The sequence below is a fragment of the Ornithorhynchus anatinus genome, chromosome 2 (assembly GCF_004115215.2).
Source record: "Ornithorhynchus anatinus isolate Pmale09 chromosome 2, mOrnAna1.pri.v4, whole genome shotgun sequence".
Classification (NCBI taxonomy): domain Eukaryota; kingdom Metazoa; phylum Chordata; class Mammalia; order Monotremata; family Ornithorhynchidae; genus Ornithorhynchus; species Ornithorhynchus anatinus.
The window spans coordinates 79,188,327-79,213,201 of record NC_041729.1 but is presented as its reverse complement, the minus strand read 5'-3'; the positions used below and the strand labels follow the sequence as shown (position 1 = coordinate 79,213,201).

Here is a 24,875-nt window from a genome sequence, read left to right as displayed (position 1 = left end):
GCAGTTCATTCATTCATTCAATAGCATTTATTGAGCACTTACTATATGCAGAGCACTGTACTAAGCGCTTGGAATGTACAATTCGGTAACAGATAGAGACAATCCCTGCCCATTGATGGGCTTGGTACATGCAAGTGATTTTAGGGTGGAAAAATACAAGAAACCAAGGTTTTCCCCTGTTTTACTATTATTTCTCTTTTCTAATAATTCTCTTGGTGAGGTCTTGTCTCTCAGTACTCCCTTATTTAGGATAACAGTCTATTTCTATTTGACAGCAAAAAATGTAACAAAATGGATAAGCTTAGCTACTAAAGCTACGAAGGGAGCTGCTGATCTAGCCACATTAGTCAAAAATGAGACTCTCGGCTACAAGTGAATTATAACCCTATGAGTCTCTGGTTAGGCACTTGGGGAGAATTATTGGTAGTGGGTTAGGTGGAGCATTAATGCCTTCAGGCCACGGAGAACATATACTGTGGAGGCAGCAATGTCCTGAACAGGCCCTAGGTGGTCAGAAAGAGTTAACTGTCAGCCAAGGGGTAAAGTCAGAGAGTGAGAGATTAGGGTTTGTTGGTTAAAGGAGAGCGAAGTGTATAGATCTCACCATGCACTGTGTGTATGTATGTCTGTGAGATTTCTAAGGTACCGTTCACCCAAACCTCTTTCATCTGGTTATGTTTCATCTTAGATCAGCTACCCAGCTGTGTTTCTCTCCAAACCTCTTTGTCCTCATGTTTTCAATGTTCCAGAAACATTTCAGATTTTTTTAAAAAGCATATTACAATGGGTATTGCATTTTTACTAATAGCCAATTGTAATTTGTTGAATGGGGCTGCTTTTGAGTTAAGAACAAGAGATCACCTATCCCTGGTAACCTTTGTAGAGACTGGAATTTTTAAATGATAACCTTCTTTCCTCTGGGGGCAAAAAAACCCAAAAAGCCCACTCATTCCATTAGAGTAGCTGAGAATCATGTGAGACACAGCCTTACAGATGTCGTTAATTTTTTTTTGAGAGGGAGGAGGGAGGAATGGTGGGGGTAAAAATCAAGAAAGATGCTATTGTGCCTGGATTCCCTTTTACTCCAAATTTCATTGCAGACACTTTCTCCATCAACTGCATTGTATGGGGTCACATGTTTTTTCACAGATGTTATTTCAGATTAAACTACAGGCAGCAGAGAGTGAAAGTGGCATGCATTTTCCTCCTCACTTGGTAAAATTACATCTCCTAGCAGTCATTTGAACAGCAACACTGCTTGCATAACAATTGAGCTGATCTGATATTTTAGGTTATGATGTCAAAATACATTATACTGTAGTATGCTGACTTGAAAAAAAAATGAAAGGAAGAGAATGATTAGGGCAGATTTGGGAATGAAAAGGACCTAAGAGTATGTCATCCATTACAAGGACCTTAAAAGCTTCTAATGACCTGTTGTTCACAAGAGGTTACTTTTAGAGGATGATGGCTTTTAATTTTTTTTATTGTATCATATTTTCATTTTGTGGGGTTGTCTTCCTATTCAAAGGCACATAATCATTTATTTTCCTGAATGGAATGATTGGTGCAGGAGGAGAGTGATTCAGAACCTAAGAGCTCCAAAAATGGTTGTGATTATTTTTCACATATTATTTATCTCAATTTAGTGTAATTTCATGTTAAACCTTGCATCCCGGGTATGATTTACCCCCCCAAACATGCATTTTCTCTATTTAAAAGAATCTATTCAGAGTCTCTACACCAATTATCAGAAGGGAGGTCACCTGTAAACTTTACAGTTATTCCTATGGACATTTTCGAAGGGCTTATTTAAGGCCACAGTATTCAGTTACACATTATGAAGAGCACAACATAGAATGTTGAAAAGAACCTTGAATATGACTGTACAAGTTTTGTTTTAGGGCAGTCCCAAGGAGCCATATCTTCCTAGAGAGAACAAGATCCTCCTCTACTTAACCTAGATGTTTGTCAGTGGTTTTGCCCCCATGCATGTTTCTTCCAATAATAGTAATAGTACTACCTATTGAACATTCACTGGTGCAATTTTTCTATAGCCCCAGTTTCTGAGCTAAACTGTTTGTTTTGAACTCTGCCTGTCTAGAACCAACTTTCCTTTTCATTCGTTTTATGGGTGGTCCACCCAGTAACTGGAAAGGAATATACCAATGTCTATCAGCGTGGCTCAGTGGAAAGAGCACAGGCTTAAGAGTCAGAGGTCATGGGTTCTAATCCCAACTCTGCCACCTGTCAGCTGTATGACTTTGGGCAAGTCACATCACTTCTCGGTGCCTCAGTTATCTCATCTGTAAAATGGGGATTAAGATTGTGAGCCCCACGAGGGACAACCTGATTACCCTGTATCTCCCCCAGCGCTTAGAACAGTACTCGGCACATAGTAAGCATTTAACAAATACCAACATTTTTTTTTTAATCAACACATAGCTTGAAAGATTTTTGCCCAAAGAGCTCAAGTGAAATTTGGAATTGGTTTCAAAAGATGTGTAATTGTTCTTTGAAAACCCAGTTCCAAATATGGAGTTGTTTTTCTTCTGGCTTAGTATTTGTAATGAATGACCGGTAGCCTGAGAATTTTGGGCTAGTAACCAGGAGTGTAACATTAGCACAAAGGGAAAAGGACAACTGTCCGTCTTTTTCTGAGAAACAGCGTGAAAGAGTAGGGGTCTGAGAGTCAGAGAACTGGCCTAGTGGAAAGAGTCAGGGGTCTAGTTCTAATCCCACCTCTGCCACTAACCTGCTATGTGACCTTGGGCAAGTCACTTCACTTCTCTGGGCCTCCTTCATCTGCCCAATGAAGATTCAATACCTGCTTTCCCTCCTACTTTGACTATAAGCCTCATGTGGGACTGGATTATCTTGTATCTACCTCAGTGCTTAGTACAGTTGGCCTATTGGATAGAGCATGGGCCTGGGAGTCAGAAGGACCTGGGTTCTAATCCCAGCTCAACCATTAGTCTGCTGTGTGACCTTGGGGGAGTCACTTCACTTCTCTGTGCATCATTTACCTCATCTGTGAAATGGGGATTAAGACTGTGAGCACCATGTGGGATAGGGACTGTGTCTTGGATTTGCTTGTATCTACCCCAGTACCTAGTGCAGTGCCATGCACTTAGTAAGCACTTAACAAAAACCTTAATTATTATTATTATTACAGTGCTTGGCACATAGTAAGCACTTGATAAATACCACAATTATTTTGGATGGTCAGCCACGTCTATTTGGAGGCTAGTAGAATTATTCCTGTAAAAGCGTAAAGGAGCTTGTTAGGTTCATATCTAGGAAGGTAGAGAATAGGGAAAGAGGAAAAAAAATGATTTGTTATGCACTAAACTTTGCAGAAATTTTGGTCAGAATGAGTAAATACATTTAACATTAGCCTTATTTTAACACCCTTATTGAGGGTAATGGCCTTTTTCTCTTGGACAGGAATGAATGTAGCAGAGTTTGTAACTATAGCCTAACAAAAGCTATTTTCCATCATATTTCTTGCAGCCCATTTCCCACGAGTTGATGAGATGTGATAGTAATACTGATTCCACTGTTACGATGCCATCTGATCTACGGGGAGAGCTGGTAGATTCAAATCAACGTCAGAGCATGCCTTCTAGGCAGCCGTCTTTCAGTGTGGGATTTGCCATATAGATCAGGAAAACAGCTGGCAACTAGCAATCTGTTATACCAAAGACCTCTTAAGTGTTTCTGTTGTTTCCAGGCATGATAGAGTGTGATTCACTTCAAATATTAGCTATTGAATTTGCAAACCTGTTCAATGGACCACAATCCTGTTAGGCAACTGGTGAAATCTAATGCCAGCCTGAACTGTTTATTGATGCGTTCAGACGTGCAGATGCCTGGGGATAAAACTAAACCTTAATCATTTTTTTTTCCATTAAGTTTTACCCAAGGAAAGTATTTACTGCCAGCCCAGTTCTGGGACTGCCTGTAAAGCATAACCATATGGGCAAGCTATTGTGAGCTTTTCTCAATTCTTGGATATAGATCGAGTTATTTTGCCGAGTCAAGAGTGAGTTGTTCGTTGCCAATGTGCTTTTTTAGTCTGGACCATAAGCCAGGTTTCTAACACTACACACTCTTCCTTGAGACCACATTTATTTCCGAGGAAGATATGGAACAATTCAAATTGCTCCTGCTGCGGAAAATGAAAAGCACATTGGACAATTTGAAGCTGTACTTGCTTGGTTAACACCTTTTAGCCCAGGAGGGTGGGGAAATGTATATTAGCTGTAAATGACCAGGGCTCTTAAAATGGGACTGAGAATTTCCAAGTTTCCAGAGAATTTAGTCAGCTCATTCATATGGAAATCTTCATAAAGATTTTGGATGATTAACCAAATTGTGCTTCAAGTGGAAACTACCAGAGGAAGAACAATAATGGGACCACTGAATGCACCTTAATGTCAAATTCTCTGATCCATTGCATTTATTTAGCATCCTAGTGGAACTGTGCGATGGACAGAGAGATGGAATCAAGTAATCAATTGTATTTATTGAGTGCTTATTGTGTGCAGAGTCTTGTATTAAGCATTTGGGAGAGCACAATATGATAGAATTGGCAGATACAGTCCTTGCCCATAAGGAGCTTATGTTTTAGAGGAAGAAACTTACATTAAACTAAATAACTGATAGGGGAAATTACAGAGTGTAAGTATAAGTATATCTGTGTGAGGTGGGACTGAGGATGGGGTGAATATCAAGTGCTTATGGAGTACAAATCCAAGTGCACAGACAATGCCAAAGGAAGGGAAGTAGTATGAACCAGTGGATAGAGGATGGGCCTGGGAGTTAGACGACCAAGGTTTTACTCCCAAACCCACCATTGCTGTCTGCTGTGTGACCTTGGGCAAGTCACTTAACGTTTCTGTGCCTCAGTTTCTTCATCTGTAAAATGGATATTAAGATTTTGAGCTTGATGTGGAACATGGACTGTGTTCATTCTGATTGTCTTATAATTACTGCTTAGTTCAGTGCTTGGGACATGGCCTGGCACATAATAAGTGCTTAACAAATTAATCAATTATATTTATTGAGTGCTTACTATGTGCAGAGCACTGTGCTAAACTCTTGGACAAGTACAATATAACTATATAACCAAGTTAGTAATCATGTTCCTTAGCCACAAAAAGCTTACAGTCTGGTGGGGGGAGAGACATTAGTATAAATAAATAAATTATGGATAAATAAATTGCAGATAGGTACATAAATTCTGTGGAGCTGGGAAGGGGGGAAGTACAAAGGGAGCAAGTCAGGGTGATGCAGAATGGACTGGGAGAAGAGGAAAGAGGGAGCTTAGTCAGGGAAGGCCTCCTGGAGGAGATGTGCCTTCAATAAAGTTTTGAAGGGGGAAGAGTAATTTTCTTTTGGATTGGAGGACATTCTAGGCCAGAGGCAGAATGTGGGCCAAGGGTCAATGGTGGGACAGGTGAGAACGAGGCATAGTGAGGAGGTTAGTGGCAGAGGAGCGGAGTTTACAGGGTGGGTTGTAGAAGGAGAGAAGGGAGGTAAAGTAGGAGGATGCAAGGTGATGGCAAGAGTGAGGAGTTTTTGCTTCATGAAAAGGTTGATAAGCAACCACTGGAGGTTTTTGAGGAGGGGAGTGACATGCCCAGAGCATTTCTGTAGAAAAATAATTTGGCAGCAGAGTGAAGTATAGAATGAAGTGGGGAGAGACAAAAGGTTGGGAGATCAGAAAGGATGCTGATGTAGTAATTCAGTCAGGATATGATGAGTGATTGTAATAACAAGGTAGCAGTTCAGATGGAGAGGAAAGGGTGGATCTTGGCGATGTTATGAAGGTGAGACTGGCAGGTTTTGGTAACAGATTGGATGTGTCGGGTAAATGAGAGAGCCAGTCAAGGATAACACCAAGGTTGTGGGTCTGTGAAGGAAGGAAGGTAGTTCCATCCACAGTGATGACAAAGTCAGGGAGAGGACAGGGTTTGGGAGGGAGGATGAGATCAAGAATCAGTAAACAGGTTGGCATTAGAGGAGTGAAATATATGGACTGGCTTATAGTAGATTGGTGAGGTTTGGGTAGGAGAAAGAATGCTTTAAAGCCACTGGTAAGAAGTCTCTGATTGATGCTAGTGGTGATGGGAAACCACTGGAAGTTTTTGAGGAGTGGAGATAAAGGGGCTAAACAATATTTATAAAAACTATCTGGGCAGCAGAATGAATTACAAACTGAAGGAGGAAGAGACAGGAGGTAGAGAGGTTAGCGAGGAGGCTGGTGCAGGAGTCAAGGTAGGATATTCAATTTGATAATCAGTCAATGGGGTGCTTACTGTGTGCAGAACATTGAAGTAAGCAACTGGGAGAGTACAATATAATAAAGTTAGTAGATTTATTCCCTGCTCACAAGAAACTCACAGTTTAGAGGGGGAGGCAGACATTAAATAAATTGCAGATATATGCATAAGTGCTGTGAGGCTCAGGGTGGAGTAAATATCTAGTGCTCAACAGAGCTGAATGTGTAGATGAGGCAGAAAGGAGAAGGAGTTGGGGAAAAAATGGCCTAATTAGAGGATACCCCTTAAAGGCCATGTGATTTTAATTAGGCTTTAAGGGAGAGAGGTGGTCTGTCAGACGTGAAAGGAGACAGTGTTCCAGGCCACAGGGAGGATGTGGGCAAGGGGTTGGTGGTAAGATAGATCAAGGAACAGTAAGTTGGCTTAGAGAAATAAGTGAACAGACTGGGTTGTAGAAGAAAATCAGCGAGGTAAGGTAGGAGGGTTCGAGCTTATTGAGTGATTTAAAGCCAATCATAAGGAGTTTCTGTTTGAAGTGGAGGTGGACAGACAACTACTGGAGGTTCTTGAAGAGTGGTGATCATGAACTGGGTGTTTTTTTAGAAAACTGATCTGGGAAGCAGAGTGAAGTAAAAACTGGACTAGGGAAAGACAGGTGGCAGCGAGGTCAGTGAGGAGGCTGATGCCAAAGTCAAGGTGAGATAAGTTAAGTGCTTGGATGAGCATAGTAGCAGAAAAGGGCTGATTTTACCAAGTGTTGCGAAGGGAGAATATATCAGGATTTGGTGACAGATTGAATATGTGGATTGAGTGAGAGAGGTGAGTCTAGGATAAAGCCAATTTTACAGACTTGTGATATTGGGAGGCTAATGGTGTTACCTACGGTGATGGGAAAGACAGGACAGGGCTTGGGTGGGACAATGAGGAATTCTGTTTTGGATATGTTTATTTTGAGGTGTCCATGGAACATCCAGATAGAGCTGTCCTGAAGGCAAGAGGAAATGTGAGACTGCAAAGGAGAAAGATCAGGGAGAGGTAGGTTTGAGAATTAACTGCAGAGACAGCAATTGAAGCCATAGAAGCACATGAGATCTTCAAGTGACTAAATGGAGAAAAGAAGAGGAACCAGAACTAAGCCAAGAGAAGGGAAGCCCACAAGCAGGATATTAAAATAGTTTATTAATCCATACAAGTAACCAGGAATATCTAAAGCTGAAAACAATGATTTCCATTTTGTTCTTTCCAACCTATCAATTTCAATTTCATTGGACACTTGTCTATGAAAAGGTCTCTGTGCTCTTGGGTTAGTTATGGTATTTACCAGTGATTTCCCATGTGATAAGTGCTGTGCTATGCACAAAGACAACTGAACTTCTCATTTTGCCTCATTCTCACCTTTCCCACTGGTGACCTCTTGCTTACTTCATCCCCTTTCCCTGGAACTCCTACCCACTTTATATCTGACCAAACACAGCTCTCCCTATCTTCAAAGCCCTTCTAAAATCTCCTCCAGAAAGCCTTCCCTGATTATTTCTTCCACTCCCTAGATCCCCTCACAAGCCACCTAAGCAGTTAGGTACTCTAGATTGTAAACTCATTGTGGACAGGGAATATGTCTGTTTATTGTTGTATTGCATGCACCCAAGCACTTAGTACAGTGCTCTGAACACATTAAGTGCTCAATAAATACAAGTGAATGAATGAATGAACTCACAACCCCCTTACTGCATTTAGCAGAACTGATCATTTCCATCTCTCATGGGGTAAACAATTTAAGGGGAAAGAAGAACAGGTCTTGTCTTGTCTTCTGTTGCCGTCTCATCTCATACCCAAAGCATCTCCATGGACTCATCTCTCCCAGAATGTCTCACCTCCATATGCAATCGTTCTGGTAATGTATCCATAGAGTTTTCTTGGTAAAAATGCGGAACTGATTTACCATTGCTTTCTTCCATGCAGTAAACTTGAGTCTCTGCCCTCAACTCTCTTCCATTATACTCCCACAGATGAGTTTTGACATGTAGCAGATTGCCTTCCACTCGCTAGCCACTGCCCAAGCTAGAAATGGAATGAGTATGCCTCTGTTGACACTCCCTTTCCTAGTCAAGACTGGTAGAATACTGGAAACTCTCCAGGTCCGATCCTGAGAGGGGAGAAGAGCAGGCATCTCACACTAATTTTATAGATGAGGAAATGAGCCCTCTGAGGCCCGTAGAGCTCTTGCCGGGACAGAGTAGGGTAGAATCCTGGTCTCTTGGTGACCAGTTCTGTGCCCTTTCCACTAGGCCATGCTGCCTTGTAACTTGCATTTGAAAAAAAAATAAGTGGGGGAAGATGTACATAAAAATAATATGTTTATAATCCTTGGCCTTGGGAAGTTTCTTTGAGGTGGAGAGTTTATCTAAATGAAAGGGATGAAGAGGTGAGATCAGTAGACAGAAGTCGCTTCTGCAAGATCTCTTGAAATAGATGGAACACATGCAATTTCACACTGAGAGCTGCATGCTGACCTTGTTTTCTGGTTGCAAATATGGAATAGCAATAATCCATCTGCCTCCCTGACATCTTTTTATGCCTCCTTTCTATCATTTGTAGCAAAATCTTTCTTTTCAGGTTTATTCTCAACTGGAAGATTTGTATCTCCTATCACTGGAGAGAAGTTGAAAGATAGTGTTCTGATTTCATTTTCTCTGAGCTTGCAGGTTTTCCAAGTTGCCTACCCAATCCAGTAAAACCTGCTCTCAAGTTTTGATTAATGAGTAAAGCAAACTGTAGCTTTCAAATGAAATAGGAGATAGGAAATGCTTCCTGGAGTTGAATAGGAATGGGGCTCAAATTTGAGTGGAAGGAAAGTTGGCAGAAAACATTTGATGACTAGGAAGTATGTTATTATTTCAGGAAGTGATTAAAAGAAAGAAGGCCAGAGAAAAACCAACAGAGAGGGTAAAGAAAGAGGGTAGGGACACTTAGAAAACTCTTATAGCTAATTGTGAGAACAAAGGCATCAAATGGAAAATGAGGAAAATGATTTGGTAATTATTTGGAAAAGGTAGAGAAAAAGAGGCCCAGGAAAAGAAAAGATGAGAGGTCCAAGTTTAGGGGTTTCACTATGATGATGCATAGGAGGGAAAAAAAACAAAAGTAAAAAAATTTTGTAACAACCTGATTGTTGGGTCAAGGAAAGTGAAGAGTCTAATTCCATGCTTGGGAGGCAAATGTCTGGTTTCCAATTGTGGTGGACGTGAGAGACATCAGTAGGAAGGGCAATACTAACGTACATGGATTCAACATGGTGTGACCAAGAGACTGTCGAATAAAGATGTCTGAGAAAGTAAAAGAGGAGCAGTGAGGAGACAGAGAAACTGAGGGTGCATTTATGTATGTGCCTAGATAGGGTGTTTTGCATTTCTCTATATCTTTGTCAGATAGCATTTAAACATGATGCTTTTTTTAATGATATTTGTTAAGTACTTTGTGTCAAAGCACTACTCTAAGCACTAGGGTAGATGTAAGTTAATAAAGCGGACAGAGTCCCTATCCCACATGGAGCTCACAGCCTAAGTAGGAGGAAGAATAGGTATTTAATCCTCATTTTTTAGTTGAGGAAATTGAGACACAGAGAAATGACTTGCCTAAGGTCACACAGCAAGAAAGTGGCAGAACTGGCATTAAAATCCAAGTCCTCTGACTCCCAGGCTTTCCCTATCTCTTTCCCAAGGCCATGCTACTTTTGATGGTAAGATTTTAAAAAAGGTCCATGTGAATGGTTTTCCTTTCCACAAAATGTGCCTATAAAGATTGACTCCTCTGTGGCTATATCTGATATATATATTATATATATATATGTGCAGTCACTGACACAATTTCAGATTTTGCTTTTTGTTGCTGTCTTTTCAGGTTCTCCACTCCAAGCAAGCCCTCACCATTTCTAATGGTCACGTCCTATTCCTTTCTTCTCCCATACCCCTTTTCTTTCAAAAATGCAATGCTTAATCAGCTAGAATTAAGGTTTGTTGTTTATTTAGATAGAAATAGTGCTGCCAGGGGATAAGAACTATTTATAGAGCTAGTAATTATTTTTTGGCAATTTAATTTTAGCTCTAATGGTGTCATAGGCAAAGCAAAATCTCCAAGTCTGTAAATTGGTCAAGTGGTCTCTTTCAGAGGTGTAGTTACATTTTTCTTATTTTTAAGGAAAATCTTAGTTTTCTCTCTCACACACACACACGCACACACACTCAAAAATGCGTAACCATTTTAACAGAAAACATAGCTCAGTATTTACTTTCTACATTAGAACTTTTCAGTCACTTCCAAATTAGCTAACCAACTCCTCCCTAAAAAGTTAGCTAATATTGCTGAACTAATTTGGATAATAGAGCAACTCTCATGAAAGCTTAGTGCTTAACCTAAAGTTGAATAATAAATCCACCTCCACCTTTTCATCAATGCCCATATACATGGATTAACTGTGAGCCTCACGTGGGACAACCTGATTACCCTGTATCTACCCCAGCGCTTAGAACAGTGCTCTGCACATAGTAAGTGCTTAACAAATACCAACATTATTATTATGGATCAAATGTCAGTCAGTAGCTTTGCTTTTACGAAAAGGACATTGAACAACAATGCATGGAATTTATAGAGCACTTATGTTTTTCTAAAGTTCTTTCACCTCACTTATGTCACTGGCCCCTCAAAATCAGCAGTAGCCTTTCACTTTCAGAGAAGGTGCTACTGACAGTGAAAACCCATTTCATCCTTGACTCAGCTCTCTCTTTCACCCCACACATCCAGTCCGTTACCAAAACCTGCCGGTCTCACCTGCGCAACATCGCAAAGATCCGTCCTTTCCTCTCCATCCAAACTGCTACCTTGCTGGTACAATCTCTCATAATATCCCAACTGGATTATTGCATCAGCCTCCTCTCTGATATCCCATCCTCCTGTCTCTCCCCGCTTCAGTCTCTACTTCAGTCCGCTGCACAGATTATCTTTCTACAGAAACACTCTGGGCATGTCACTCCCCTCCTCAAAAACCTCCAGTGGTTGCCTATCAACCTTCTCATGAAGAAAAAACTTCTCACTCTTGGCTTCAGAGCTCTCCATCACCTTACCCCCTCCTACCTCACCTCATGTCTCCTTCTACAGCCCACCCCGTATACTCAGCCCCTCTGCCACTACCTCCTCACTGTGCCTCATTCTCGCCTGTCCCGCCGTCGAACCCTGGCCTATGTCTTACCACTAACCTGGAATGCCCTCCATCCTCACATCCGCCAAACTAACTCTCTTCTCCTCTTCAAAGCCCTACTGAGAGCTCACCTCCTCCAGTAGCCCTTCCCAGACTAAGCCCTCCCTTTCCCTCCACCCCTCCTCCCCTCCCCATTCCTCCTACTCCCTCCCTCTGCTCTACCCCCTTCCCCTCCCCACAGTACTTGGGTATATTTGTATATATTATTTATTATTCTATTTTATTAATGATGTGTATATATGTATGATTCTATTTATCTATTTTGATGGTATTGCTGCCTATTTGTTTTGTTTTGCTTTCTCTCTCCCCCTTTTAGACTATGAGTCCATTGTTGGGCAGGGATTGTCTCTACCTGTTGCCGAATTGTACATTCCAAGTGCTTAGTACAGTGCTCTGCACACAGTAAGCACTCAATAAATACAATTGAATGAATGAATGAATGTGTCTGAAAAGATTAAGACATGACCAAGCAATTATTTTCTGTATCATGCACAGTTTTTGAAATTGCCTCTTGGAATCCTGATGTTTTAAGGCCTCCACTCAAGGAGACCAACCTCTCACTCAATCACTGCTCACCCAGCTGACCTTCCTGTTGCAGTGGTCTCTCAGTAGTCCATTGTTATGTCTCATGGTTCAGAACTGTGCTTCATTATGCAGCTGTGGTAATGGAACATATTAATCCCCTGCTGAGTGCAGTGCCCTGTACTTAGTGCTTAGGAAAGAATAATAGGAGAACAAGATATGTTACCTGCTCACAGGAAGCTTGGAATGTCTTTAGATTATTTATTTTGCCCTCTGTGTTTGCATATGTGCCCCCTTTCATTGAACCACAAAGCAGCTGTTTAACTATCCTCTCTACATGCTGTCTAGTGAACTGCTAGTGCTAGTGAACTGACTGCATTCCAGAGTCTCTTTGCTACTCAACGTTTCCCGCCATTGATGTTGACTCTAGTTTGTTGATGGCACTGATGAAACTACTCTAGATGCTGGGTGTGTCTTCACAGGTAGGCCAGAGCTCCCAGTGTAATAAAAGGTTTGGATGCTCACAGCATTGATGAGCTCCAACTTGGAGAAAGCTGATTGCCAACCACTGTGTATGTATTTCTAGAAAGTCATGCTGCCTTTTTAATTCTGTTTTGCCTTTGTTTTACCTCACAAGTGTGGGCTTGTAAGGTGCCTAGGTGCCTGAGATCTATGCTGCTGATAAAAATCTTTGGCTGTTTGTAGGATTTCCTGGGTGCTCTTGACTCATTACCTCAGGTTTCCTTGGCTCAATGTCAGTCCACTCAGTGGGAAAATGCTGAGAAATGATCTAAGATCATTTGTAAGTTGTCTTGTGTATTATCATGAAGAACAAAGTTATCAGTATACAGCATTTCCTGGGTGACTGTCACAGTGATTTTTGATAATGCTCATTGCTTAGTTGAGTTGAAAGATTATCCCCCTGGATCAGAAGCATACTGCATTTATTAGCATAATTGCTTCCCTCTTTTGCATAATTTTTGTAGCATTAGAACAGAGGTGGGGCTATTATACTAATCATATAAGAATTAAGACTAGCATTATGGGGAGGAAGAGAAAGGAGAGGAGATTGGAAAGAAGGAGGGAGAAGGAAGTGGAAGGTAAGGGGGCCTTTGAGACACTAGGCACACAATGAATTTTCTCCCCAGCTTCCCATTTTGCCTTGCTAGCATTTCACCCTTCTGCTCCTCCTTTCCTCCGTTATGTACGGCTGCCACTACTTACAATTATGTGCTACAAAAAATAACGTATTTTCTCCTCAAAAATTGGGGTGGGACAATTATGCAAAGGAGGAGATTACAATAATAATAATTATTTGTTATTTTTTAGGTGCTTATTAGGTGTCAAGCACTCTTCTAAGTGCTGGAGTAGATACTAAGATAATCAGGTTGAGTGCAGTCCTTGTCCTACAGGGGCCTTACAACCTAAGAGGAGGGAGATCGGGTATTCGATCCCCATTTTACAGATGAGGAAACTGAGGCAAGAAAAGTGAAGTGACATGTCCAGGATTCCTCTACAGACAAGTGGCAGAGCCAGGATTAGAACTCAAGTCCTCTGACTCCCAGGCCTGTACTCCTTCCATTAGGTCACACTGCTGTTCATGTAAGTTCATACAGTAATTTGATTCCAGCTTCTGCAGCATTTGTTCCATCCTGAAGAGCCACAGTACTAAAACATTCCTTGCCCACGATGAATTAGACCATAGAAATATTGGCCCTGCTTTACTACAGTTGTTAGTGATAGACATGGTACTTCCAATTGTTTAAGAGCCCAGTACTTCTCCACTGGAGCACATCAATTGCCCTAAACAAAGGCCAATTTATCACTTTATCTAAAAGAAGTATATTCATTCATTCATTCATTCAATAGTATTTATTGAGCACTTACTATGTGCAGAGCACTGTACTAAGCACTTGGAATGAACAAGTCGGCAACAGATAGAGACAGTCCCTGCCATTTGACGGGCTTACAGTCTAATCGGGGGAGACAGGCAGACGAGAACAATGGCAATAAATAGAGTTAAGGGGAAGAACATCTCATAAAAACAATGGCAAATAAATAGAATCAGGGTGATGTACATCTCATTAAACAAAATAAACAAAATAAATAGGATGGTAAAGATATATACAGTTGAGCGGACGAGTACAGTGCTGAGGAGGTGGGATGGGAGAGGGGGAGGAGGAGAGGGAAGGGGGGAGAAGAGGGTTTAGCTTCGGAGAGGGGTAGAGGGAGCAGAGGGAAATGGGGGAGCTCAGTCTTGGAAGGCCTCTTGGAGGAGGTGAGTTTTAAGTAGGGATTTGAAGAGGGGAAGAGAATTAGATTGTCTGAGGTGAGGAGGGAGGGCATTCCAGGACCGCAGGAGGACGTGGCCCAGGGGTCGACGGCGGGATAGGCGAGACCGAGGGACGGTGAGGAGGTGGGCGGCAGAGGAGCGGAGCGTGCGGGGTGGGCAGTAGAAAGAGACAAGGGAGGAGAGGTAGGAAGGGGCAAGGTGACGGAGAGCCTTGAAGCCTAGAGTGAGGAGTTTTTGTTTGGAGCGGAGGTTGATAGGCAACCACTGGAGGTGTTTAAGAAGGGGAGTGACATGCCCAGATCGTTTCTGCAGGAAGATGAGCCCGGCAGCGGAGTGAAGAATAGACTGGAGCAGGGCGAGAGAGGAGGAAGGGAGATCAGAGAGAAGGCTGACACAGTAGTCTAGCCGGGTTATAACAAGAGCCTGTAGCAGTAAGGTATTATTTTCTAGGTAAATAGTGCCCCCACTGATATTCAAGCATAGGGAGTGGAGTTTTATTCAGAAATTGGATCAGATTGTTGTAAACCTAAGAACAATTTTTTATAGTCCTCTCCTGTTGCCCTTGACAGTGGAAGGAAAGATTTCTCTTGATCAGTTCTGGCCACCATTACGACACTATTTTATTGCAAGAAATAGGTCACTTCAAGACACTTTATGGCCTTCAATAAAACTACAGGGTATTTTATTTTATTCTTTTTTTTCATTAATTAGGTCACCTCTGGAATCATTTTGGTCCCTTTATAATCTCTTAATACATTTTTTTCTTATTCTGAAGGGAAACAATTTTCCATTGGTGGTCAAAATAATTATATCTTATAAAGCACCAACTATAGACCTGAAAGCTTGCACTAATCAGTTAATCGATCAGTGGCATATATTGGCATATATTGAGAGTTTACAGTGTGCAGAGCACTGTACTAAGTGCTTGGGAAAGTACAGTGCAATAGAGTTGGTAGAAATGGTCCCTGCTTACAAGGAACACAGAGACTAGAAGGGGCTATAGCCATTAAGGGCACAGGTGAGGACAAATACAGGAGATGAGGGTTTAGTCAAGGAAAGAAAGCTTCTAGGTGTAGATGTGATTCAATAGGAGGTGAAAGGTAGGGAAAATGGTAGTTGTCAGATTTGAGTGGAAAAGGAGTTTCAGGCTAGAGGGAGGACATATGCAAGGGGTTGGTCGCAGGAAAGACAGGATGGAGGTAAGGAGTGTAAGTTGGCATTAGAGAAGCAAAGTGTGTCTGTAGGGTTATAAAAGGAGATCAGCAAGGTAAGGTAGAAGGTAGAGAACTGATTAAATGCCTTTAAAGTAAATTATAACAATTTTGCTACAAAGGTGGATGGGCAACCACTGGAGCTTTTAAAGGACTAGGAAACATAAGGTGAACTTTTTTTTCAGAGAGGGAAATTGATCGGGGCAGCAGAGTGAAGCACTGACTGGAGAGGGAAGAAACCAGAGACAGGGAGGTCAGCAAAAAGGCAAACATAGGCAGTAGATAAGGTGGAATATGATAAATGGGCTCACCTCCTCCAGAAGGCCTTCCCAGACTGAGCCCTTTCTTTTCCTCTGCCCCTCCTCTCCTCCCCATTCCCCCTACTCCCTCCCTCTGCTCTACCCCCTTCCCTCGCAACAACACTTGTGTATATTTGTATATATTATTTATTATTCTCTTTTATTAATGATGTATATACATCTATGATTCTATTTATCTATTTTGATGGAATTGATGCGTGATCACTTGTTTTGTTTTGCTGTCTGTCTCCCCCTTTTAGACTGTGAGCCCATTGTTGGGCAGGGATTGTCTCTATCTGTTGCCAAATTGTACATTCCAAATGCTTAGTACAGTGCTCTGCACACATATATACTATGGGCAGGAAATATCTGTTTATTGTTGTAGTGTACTCTCCCAAGTTCTTAGTACAGTGCTCAGCACACAGTAAGTGTTCAATAAATACAATTGAATGAGTCTGCATGGTAGCTAGATGCAGCAGTGGGGTGGATTCTAAAGATGTTGTGAATTTAGCATCCAGTTACCATCATAAACTATCTCTCTTTCCTATCTGGCTAACACTGACACATTTAAAATTTTCCTCAAACAAACAATGGTAGAGAAAACCTTACCTTGTTAAATATGATTACATTTTATGTGAGCTGATGACTTTCCCGCTGTTTTCTGTTAAAGTTCATTTCTACAAAGTGAAGACTCCTTTAGCAAACTCTAGAGAGAAGGTGTATTAATAAAACATTAAGAGGATTTGTTTTCCATAATAACAAGTTTCGCATTTACATAATCGACAACAAGATTCTTCAGTCATAAATTTTACTGTGGAAAAAGGACAAAAAAATTCAAGCATAAGAAGAAAAAAAAAGATTATTCTCCTCTAGGTATTCCTGAAGGATTAAAAAACAATCTTTTAATTAAGGACAGCCCTTGGGGCATTGAGCAGTTGTTAATTAAAACAAGGAAAAGGGAAGAGCAAATAGTCAAGGGGCCTTAGATGAACAGTTTTCCTTTTTGCTATAGAGGGAGCATTAAATAAGTAAAGTTGCTAATAAACATGGCTATAATTTTTGAAAGAAAATGGAAAGAAGAAAATTCAAGGTGGAGATATGGGACATGACAAGTGAATGCAGCGGTGGGCTCAGGAGCTTATCAGATTTCAGCTCCTTGAGGACAGGGATTATGTCTATCAACTCATTGTATTTTCCCAAATCATGCAGAATAACTGCTCAAAAAATTCTACGAGTTGACTAACTAAATTGATTTATTAGACAGACTCTCCCATAACTTAAGTCCAAAAGATTCCATCCACCCTCATTCCAGCCCATTGAATAATTTGTGGGTTTTGTCATCATCATCATCCCAAATCATATACTGAGCAATTACAATGTGCACAGTTTTTGCCCAGTACATTTATTTATTGTTTTAGTCTTCACACAAGCTCCTTTAGCTTTGTTTTTATCAAATGCATTAATGAATTGGTTGAATTCATATCAGTTTGTTTTCCTTGTTAGATTGTAAACTTCTCGGGGTGGATAATAGTACCTACTTCTTCTGTCGGTATCTCAAGCATCTATGCCAGTGCTCTGCACATTTTATGTGCTCACTGAGTACCGTTAATGACAGTGTTGAAGCCAACTAAGACATACATGCCACAGTCCCTCTTTTGAACAGTTCCCAGGTCCATGGCCCTTTCCCTTACAGAAGAGAAAAGGATTCCGTCATGACTTTTTAGACCTTCCTGCATTCATATAATTTGGAGAAATTTCCTTCAAGGCTTTAGGGAAAAGCTAAAACTACAGATTTCACCCAGGTTTTCCTTCCTTCTCTCTGGATTTCATTCTTCCCACCTTCAAAACCTTATGAAAAACACATCTCCTCCAAGAAGCCTTCCCTGACTAAGCCCTCATTTCCTCTTCTCCCACTCCCTTTTGCACAACCCTTGTACTTGCATTCGCACCTTTTATTCCCTCCTCCATCAGTCTGTAGCACTTATGTACATAACCGTAATTTATTCATTCATATTAATGTCTGACTCTCCCTCTAGTCTATAAATTCCTTTTGGGTAGAGAGTGTGTCTACCAACTCTGCTTCTCTCCCAAATGCTTAGTACAGTGTTCTGCAGAGTAAACACTCAATGAATACAATTGACTGATTGATTGATTTTTTTTACTGTGTTTAGAATGTTCAAGATAGGGACTCAGGTCCTCATGATTTCTTATTGCCTTCAGTCTCCATATACCACGCCCTTTGTTGTCCTGAATAATGGAAGCCGTGTGTAGGATTCAGGGTATCACACTGACTGCAGTACCTTTTAACAGTGTTGCAAATGCCAGTTAATATAAGCAGCCTAGCCTGAACTTTGAATTTTACTTTTCTCTTTTCTGTCAGAACATTCTCAGTCATTTCATCCTTCACTGTTTCTAGTTTCTTGGCACTTTTTTCTTTTGAAAAGTTATACAGGCAGTAATTTAACTACCCCATACTGTAAAAATGGCAATGCCTCTACCAAGTATAGCTGATAACTTTTGTATCATAGATATAGGAGGGAAAAAATGGTTGATATTTCTTCTTTTCATTGGGATAATAATATTTATTGCAGCATTCCTGTTTTCCCACATCCTTATTTTCCTTAAAATCACTCTCATAATTTATTCATGATGTGACGTGAGATTCCTGCTCAGTCTGCTCTAACTGAGAGGCAGAAAGAGCTAAGGGACAAATGAAAAATTCCTAAGCCATCAAACAATATAGCACTGTTTGCTTTCTTCATATGGTGCTATATCCACCAATAGCAATTTTGTACAGAGTACACAGTGACTGCTAAGGAAAAATGGATTAACTGAAATTGGAAACTTTTTTTTTGGTCTAGCAAACAATGTATAGCTTAAGGAAAGCAATTTTATCTGTTTTGCCACTGGGGAAACCAGACAAAAAGAGGTAAAGACTTGCCCAGGTTTCCAAATTTCAGCAGTAGAAAGATCAGGATATAAACCCAGATTTACTCATTTGCAGGCTAGCACTCTTTCCAGAAGACTGTGAATGCCATCTAGCCATGGCCATGGGGTTCAGAGAGGCTTAATGAAGTGCAGTTTCAACAGAAAATTGGAATGGCTCTGTTATCGTAGATTCAGAAAGGTGGAAATGTAATCTCTCTTTAAAAACTTTCTGAATAGTTTTACCAGACTAAGTTTTTATTTCTTTGAAGCTATTCTTTCTAGACTTTTGGAGTTAGTCTGGACTCAGTGACAGTTTAAAGAAAAAAAACACTGGACTTGGAAAGACATTGGCGTATCAGTTAAGTATTTATAGATGCTGACCACATGCCATGAGCTCTATTAGTTCTTCCACTAAAAGAGAGTGATGTCTTCTGAAGTTTAATTTTCCATTATTTTTATGATTGTTTAAAATCTTCATCATTTAAGAAGTAATTTTTATTTAACAATGCTTGTTTGTGACACTTCATTGTGCAGTTTATGAGTTCAGTTGTTTTAAGAGGTGGCTGACATAATAAGGGCAGACTTTTTCAGTGGTGTTTGTTAAGCTCCTTCTATGTGCCAGACACTGTACTAAGCACTGAATTAGACTGTGAGCCCATCACTGGGCAGAGATTGCCTCTATCTGTGGGCGAATTGTACATTCTAAGTGCTTACTACAGTGCTCTGCACATAGTAAGCACTCAATAAATACTATTGAATGAATAAAAGCAAATTAAGTTGGACACAGTCCCTGTCCCACATGGGGCGCACAGTCCCTGTCCCACGTGGGGCTCATAATCTTAATCCCAGTTATACAAATGAGGAACAGAGAAGTTAAACAACTTGCCCAATGGACACAACAGACAAGCGGCAAAGAAGGAATTAGAACCCGGGTCCTTCAGACTCCCAAACTCGTGCTCTATCCATTAGGCTATGCTGCTTCTCATGTAGCCTTAGCTTTTTGATTGAGTACAGGGGTGAAATTGGGGTGGGATTTTGTGGGTCCAATTTTCAGGGGTAGACAGCCAGGAGGCAAGAGTGGAGAGTTGTACCGAATGGCTGGGGGAGCAGAATGGCCTAATGGAAAGAGCACAGAACTGGCCATTTGGCCACCTGGGTTCCAATCCCAGCTCCACAACTTGCCTGTTTTGTAACCTTGGGCAGATCATTTAACTTGTCTATGTTTCAGTTTCCTCAACTGAAAATGAGAATTTGATACCTGTTCTCTCTTTTCACAGGTAGGGATTATGAATGATCTGATTGAAGTTGTATCTCCTCCAGTGCCTAGTCCAGTGCTTGACACATAGTAAGCACTTGAAAAATGCTGTTATTTTCATTATTATTACTATTATTAATTGAAGGCATAGACATAGGCATGACCATCCAAAATTAAGACGAAGTGAGAGACAAGACTCAAAAAAACCTGCACAGTTTCTTCTATCATGCCATTATTATTAGTGATAATAATAATAATGATCATGATGAAATCACTACTCTCAATGGGTCACCCAACTGCCACATGCAAGAGCAATCTTCCTTCCTCTCTAGATGAACACAGCTATCAATCAGTCCATCACAGCTATGCCACATCATTCCAGACCTCACCTAACTGATCTGATCTTTTAAATGTTCCTTCATCCTTCCTTGTTTACATTTCCCCCAGTTTCAGTTCACCATTTAGAAGTTACTTGGGATGCTCTTTATCCATTTCTGCCTGGGTTCTATCTTGGCCATGTGTTTCAATCACTAGATTCTAAACCTTTGGGGTCGGGAACTGTGTCTTCCTAATGTTATTTAGTATGTATTTGCTACTGCTTTTTTCTTAGCACCTACTTTGGCAAAGTGATTGGCCACATGGGAAGCAGCATGGTATAGTGAATGATAGAGCAAAGGCCTAGAAGTCAGGCGGGTCATGGTTTCTAATCCCAGCTCTGCCACTTGTCTGCTGTGTGACCTTGGAGAAGTCACTTCACTTCTCTGTGCCTTAGTGACCTCTTCTGTAAAATGGGGATTGAGACTGTGAGCCCCTTTTGGGACAGGGACTGTGTCCAACTGGATTCTTGCATCCACCCCAGCACTTAGTACAGTGCCTGGCATGTAGTAAGTGTTTAACAAATACCATGATTACTATTATTATTATTATTATGGGACACACTATTGCATAGTGGTAAGAGCACTGGTTTTTAATGTGAATCCACCATTTGCCTGCTGTGTGACCTTGGGCAAGTCACTTTACTTCTCTGTGCCTGTTTCCTCAGCTGGAGAATGGGGTTTTCTATCTGTTCTCCTTTCCTCTTAGATTACAAGCCTCATGTGGGACAAAGACTGTGTCTGACCTGATTATCTTGTAAATACTCCAGCACTTAATACATTGCTTGACCCATAGTAAGGGCCTAATGAATAATATTATTATTATTATTTACATGCTCAGGAAGAACTAGAAACTAAATAACTAATTTAAACCTTTTTCGAATAGTAATATTTGTTGAGTGCTATGTGACAAGCACTATCCTAAGCACTGGGGTCGATACAGTATAAAGGCTCAGATACTGTCTCTATTTCCCATGGAGTTTATTCCAGTAAGAGAACAGCCCTAACTCCAGTTGTGGTTTCTTCACCCTCTGCTGCAGGGAGGGGGCAGGATTCAAATGCCGCAGTGCTGCCCCATGTTCTGGGAGCACCTCAAATGCACGTCTTGTTACATCCATTAGAGAAGCAGCGTGGCTCAGTGGAAAGACCACGGGCTGGAGAGTCAGAGGTCATGGGTTCAAATGCCAGCTCCACCGCTTGTCAGCTGTGTGACTTTGGGCAGGTCACTTAACTTCTCTGGGCCTCAGTTACCTCATCTGTAAGATGGGGATGAAGACTGTGAGCTCCACGTGGGACAACATGATCACCTTGTATCCCCCCAGCACTTAGAACAGTGCTTTGCACATAGGAAGCGCTTAACAAATGCCATCATTATTATTATTGTTATTATTTTCCATCTGATACTCCAGCTGGTGGGGTTTTTTCTAGGAGTTTTTGCATGATTCAGTGGTAAACGGACACCTACTAGAGAGTTTTGGGGAATGGAGAGGTGTTTATTATTATTAACAATAATAATAATAATGATGGTATTTGTTAAGCACTTACTATGTGCCAAGCACTGTTCTAACCATTGGATAAATACAAAGGCTCACAGTCTTAATTCCCATTTTACAGATGAGATAACTGAGGCACAGAGAAGTTTAGTGACTTGCTCAAATTCACACAACTGACAAGTGGTGGACCTAGGATTAGAACCCATAACCTCTCACTCCCAAGCCCGGGCTCTTTCCACTATGCTACGGAAGAAAGTTGATCCATGTAAAAGAGGGTAGACTAGACTGCAGGGAGTGAGGTTTGGGGACAGGGATTTTTCTTCATCTCCCACTCCCTTCTGCATTGCCCTGACTTGCTCCCTTTGCTCTTTCACTCTTTCCTCTCCCCAAAGCACTTATGTATATATCTGTAATTTTATTTATTAATATTGATGTCTGCTTACTTGTATTGATATCTGTCGTTTCTCCTCCCCCTGCCCCCCGGCCCCCCGCCTCTAGAATATGAGCTCGTTATGGGCAGGGATTGTCACTCTTTGTTACTGCATTGTACTTTCCCAAGTGCTTAGTACAGTGCTCTGCACACAGTAAGAGCTCAATAAATATAATTGAATTAACAATTTGGTGGGACAGGGAGTCCAGTTAGGAGGCCGATACTTTTAACTTTTCTGACCATACCTAGTTTTTGGAAAGTAGGACTCAACTGATCAGGAAATGATGAATGCTTGAAGCCAGGTAACAACCATGTGAATTGTGAGGGAGCGGCAGACCTGGAAAATATTGTGGAGGAAAAAACAGTGAAATTTAACAACAGACAAAACGTGACACTAAGGTAAGCATTATTAGAGATAGCACTAAGGCTTAGGAGTCCAGGCTCATGTTGTTGGTGAGCCTACCTTGCTTGCCATTCAGTGTTGTCTGCCGAATAATGACTACTCATGAAACTGCTCAAGAAATTAAGGGTTTCATCAGGGGTAGATCAAAACTAGGTTCACTCATGCATTCTATAAATCGTATTGGTTGAACACTTACTGTGTGCAGAGCACTGTACTAAGTGCTTGGGAAAGTACAATACAGCAATAAAGAGAGACAGTCCCTGCCCATAACAACCTCACAGTCTAGAGGCGGAACTCAGCACAGGCAGGGACTTTGCCTGCCAACTCTGTTGTATTCTTCCAAGGGCTTAGCACAGTGCTCTGCACACAGTAAGTGCTCAAAGAATGCCACTGATTGATGGACTGTGTAGACCTTTTCTTGGAAACGTGGTGTCCAGTGGTGCTGCATTGTAAGTGTCCCAAAGAATCTGCTCCGTAATCTTGATTGTGAACTCCTTTGTCTACCATATGTTATTGAATACAGATGTGGAGGCAGAATTCAGAGGCTGTTTCAAATCCTTGAACTTCAAATAAAATCTTTGTGTGTATTCAACTGGAAGCAGGTTGATTCATGGTGTAAAGTATATTTATTGCCAAATATTCCTGATGTTAAAACATTGAAGTAAAATAGCCTATGATATCAAAATCTAAAATAATACCAAATCAAGTAGGGAAAAAAAGTAAGTTTTTTAATGTAGATTTAAAAAAAAAATTTCAGTGTTCTTTAATAATAATTATGGTATTTGTTAAGCACTTACTATGTGCCAAGCACAGTAGTAAGCACTGGAGTTGATACAAGATAATCAGGTGAATAATCCCACATATTTTTGGTTAGCTCTTCCGCCTTTGCCGAGATATAAAAATCATTCATGTAATGATAGTGAGAGTAGAAAGTTCAAACCTAGTACTATGGGTCATGATTTTATTAATACTTTTCTAAGGCATGAATCTAATTTATTTTGATCTATGGACCTGCACTGATTTAATGAGTACAATAACCATACATGTGTGAGTACTTAATGAATGGTGGTGGTGATTACAAAAGATAAATAATATTTGATCTACTGTGCAACTTGTATAGCATTCCCTAATATCCAAAGAAATTTCAATTGGAAAAAAACCAGAAGTTTTAGATTTAGATTTAGGTTTAGTTTGGAAAATGGATCCAAAAATAGTATATAGTATATTCAAAGTGCTATAGTGATAGCCAACATATAGATAGTAATAGTCACTATAAATCCTAACGAGAACTAGGTTCATAAGTTCAAACAATAAATGATATATGTAATGCGATTCCAACTAGAGATTTTTATAATGCACATTGACACTTTGAAAGAGACATTTAATTATCGATGTACCATTACAGGGTATTAATCAAAAGAGTATGTAGAAGTGAACAGATAATGTAGCTTATAATGGCATTTCACCAAGAATCCAGTTTAGTAATCGTGCTGGTTTTAACAATTAGTGACATAAATGGCAATATTAACTTTTAATCGAATAACCAAAGATTCCAGGATGTCAGTTTAGATGGTTGATGTTGACCCCATCAACAAATTTACTTCCCATGGGTTCCTGCCTGCTGTATATGTTTTTCTAGGTCTTTCATTCATTCAATTCATTCAATCATATTTATTGAGCACGTACATAGAGCAGTGCTTGATACATAGTAAGCACTTAGTAAATACCATCATTATTATTATTATAATATGCCCCCAATAGCAGCTCCTGATTGGGAATGTGTGGCTCAGGAGACTCTCCATAAGGTTATAGCAGTCCTGGGACCATGAGAGAGAAGTGTTCATGCATTATGTCACACTTGAGGACTTCTCATCTGTGATAGCAGGATTGCCCAATTCTAGGACCTCCTTCCATTTGGCCTGGCTATCATTGCTCCATTTGGACTGGTCACTTTAGTGTCCCAATTGACATAGTTCTAAGGGAGAATGGTACTCAGGTGGGTGGCCACAGAATTTTATTTGTTCATCTGCTTTGGGATCCAGGGAAAAGGAGTGCCTGTTGGATTTTTTAAGTTCTTTAAATTGTCAGCTGTTGCTGCTTCCATATCACAAGATAATATCTACCCTCTG

General features: G+C 40.7%; 1 protein-coding gene and 1 non-coding gene across 4 annotated transcripts in view; one reads left to right on the top strand and one right to left on the bottom strand.

The window, feature by feature from the left end:
* The window catches only part of SASH1 (SAM and SH3 domain containing 1), a 913,623-nt gene that overhangs the window by 493,434 nt on the left and 395,314 nt on the right, over positions 1–24,875 (top strand). The window lies entirely within an intron of this gene.
* Positions 8,304–8,440, bottom strand: LOC114809940. Its single transcript, XR_003757711.1, has one exon. It is a non-coding gene; the product is annotated as a small nucleolar RNA SNORA7 (small nucleolar RNA).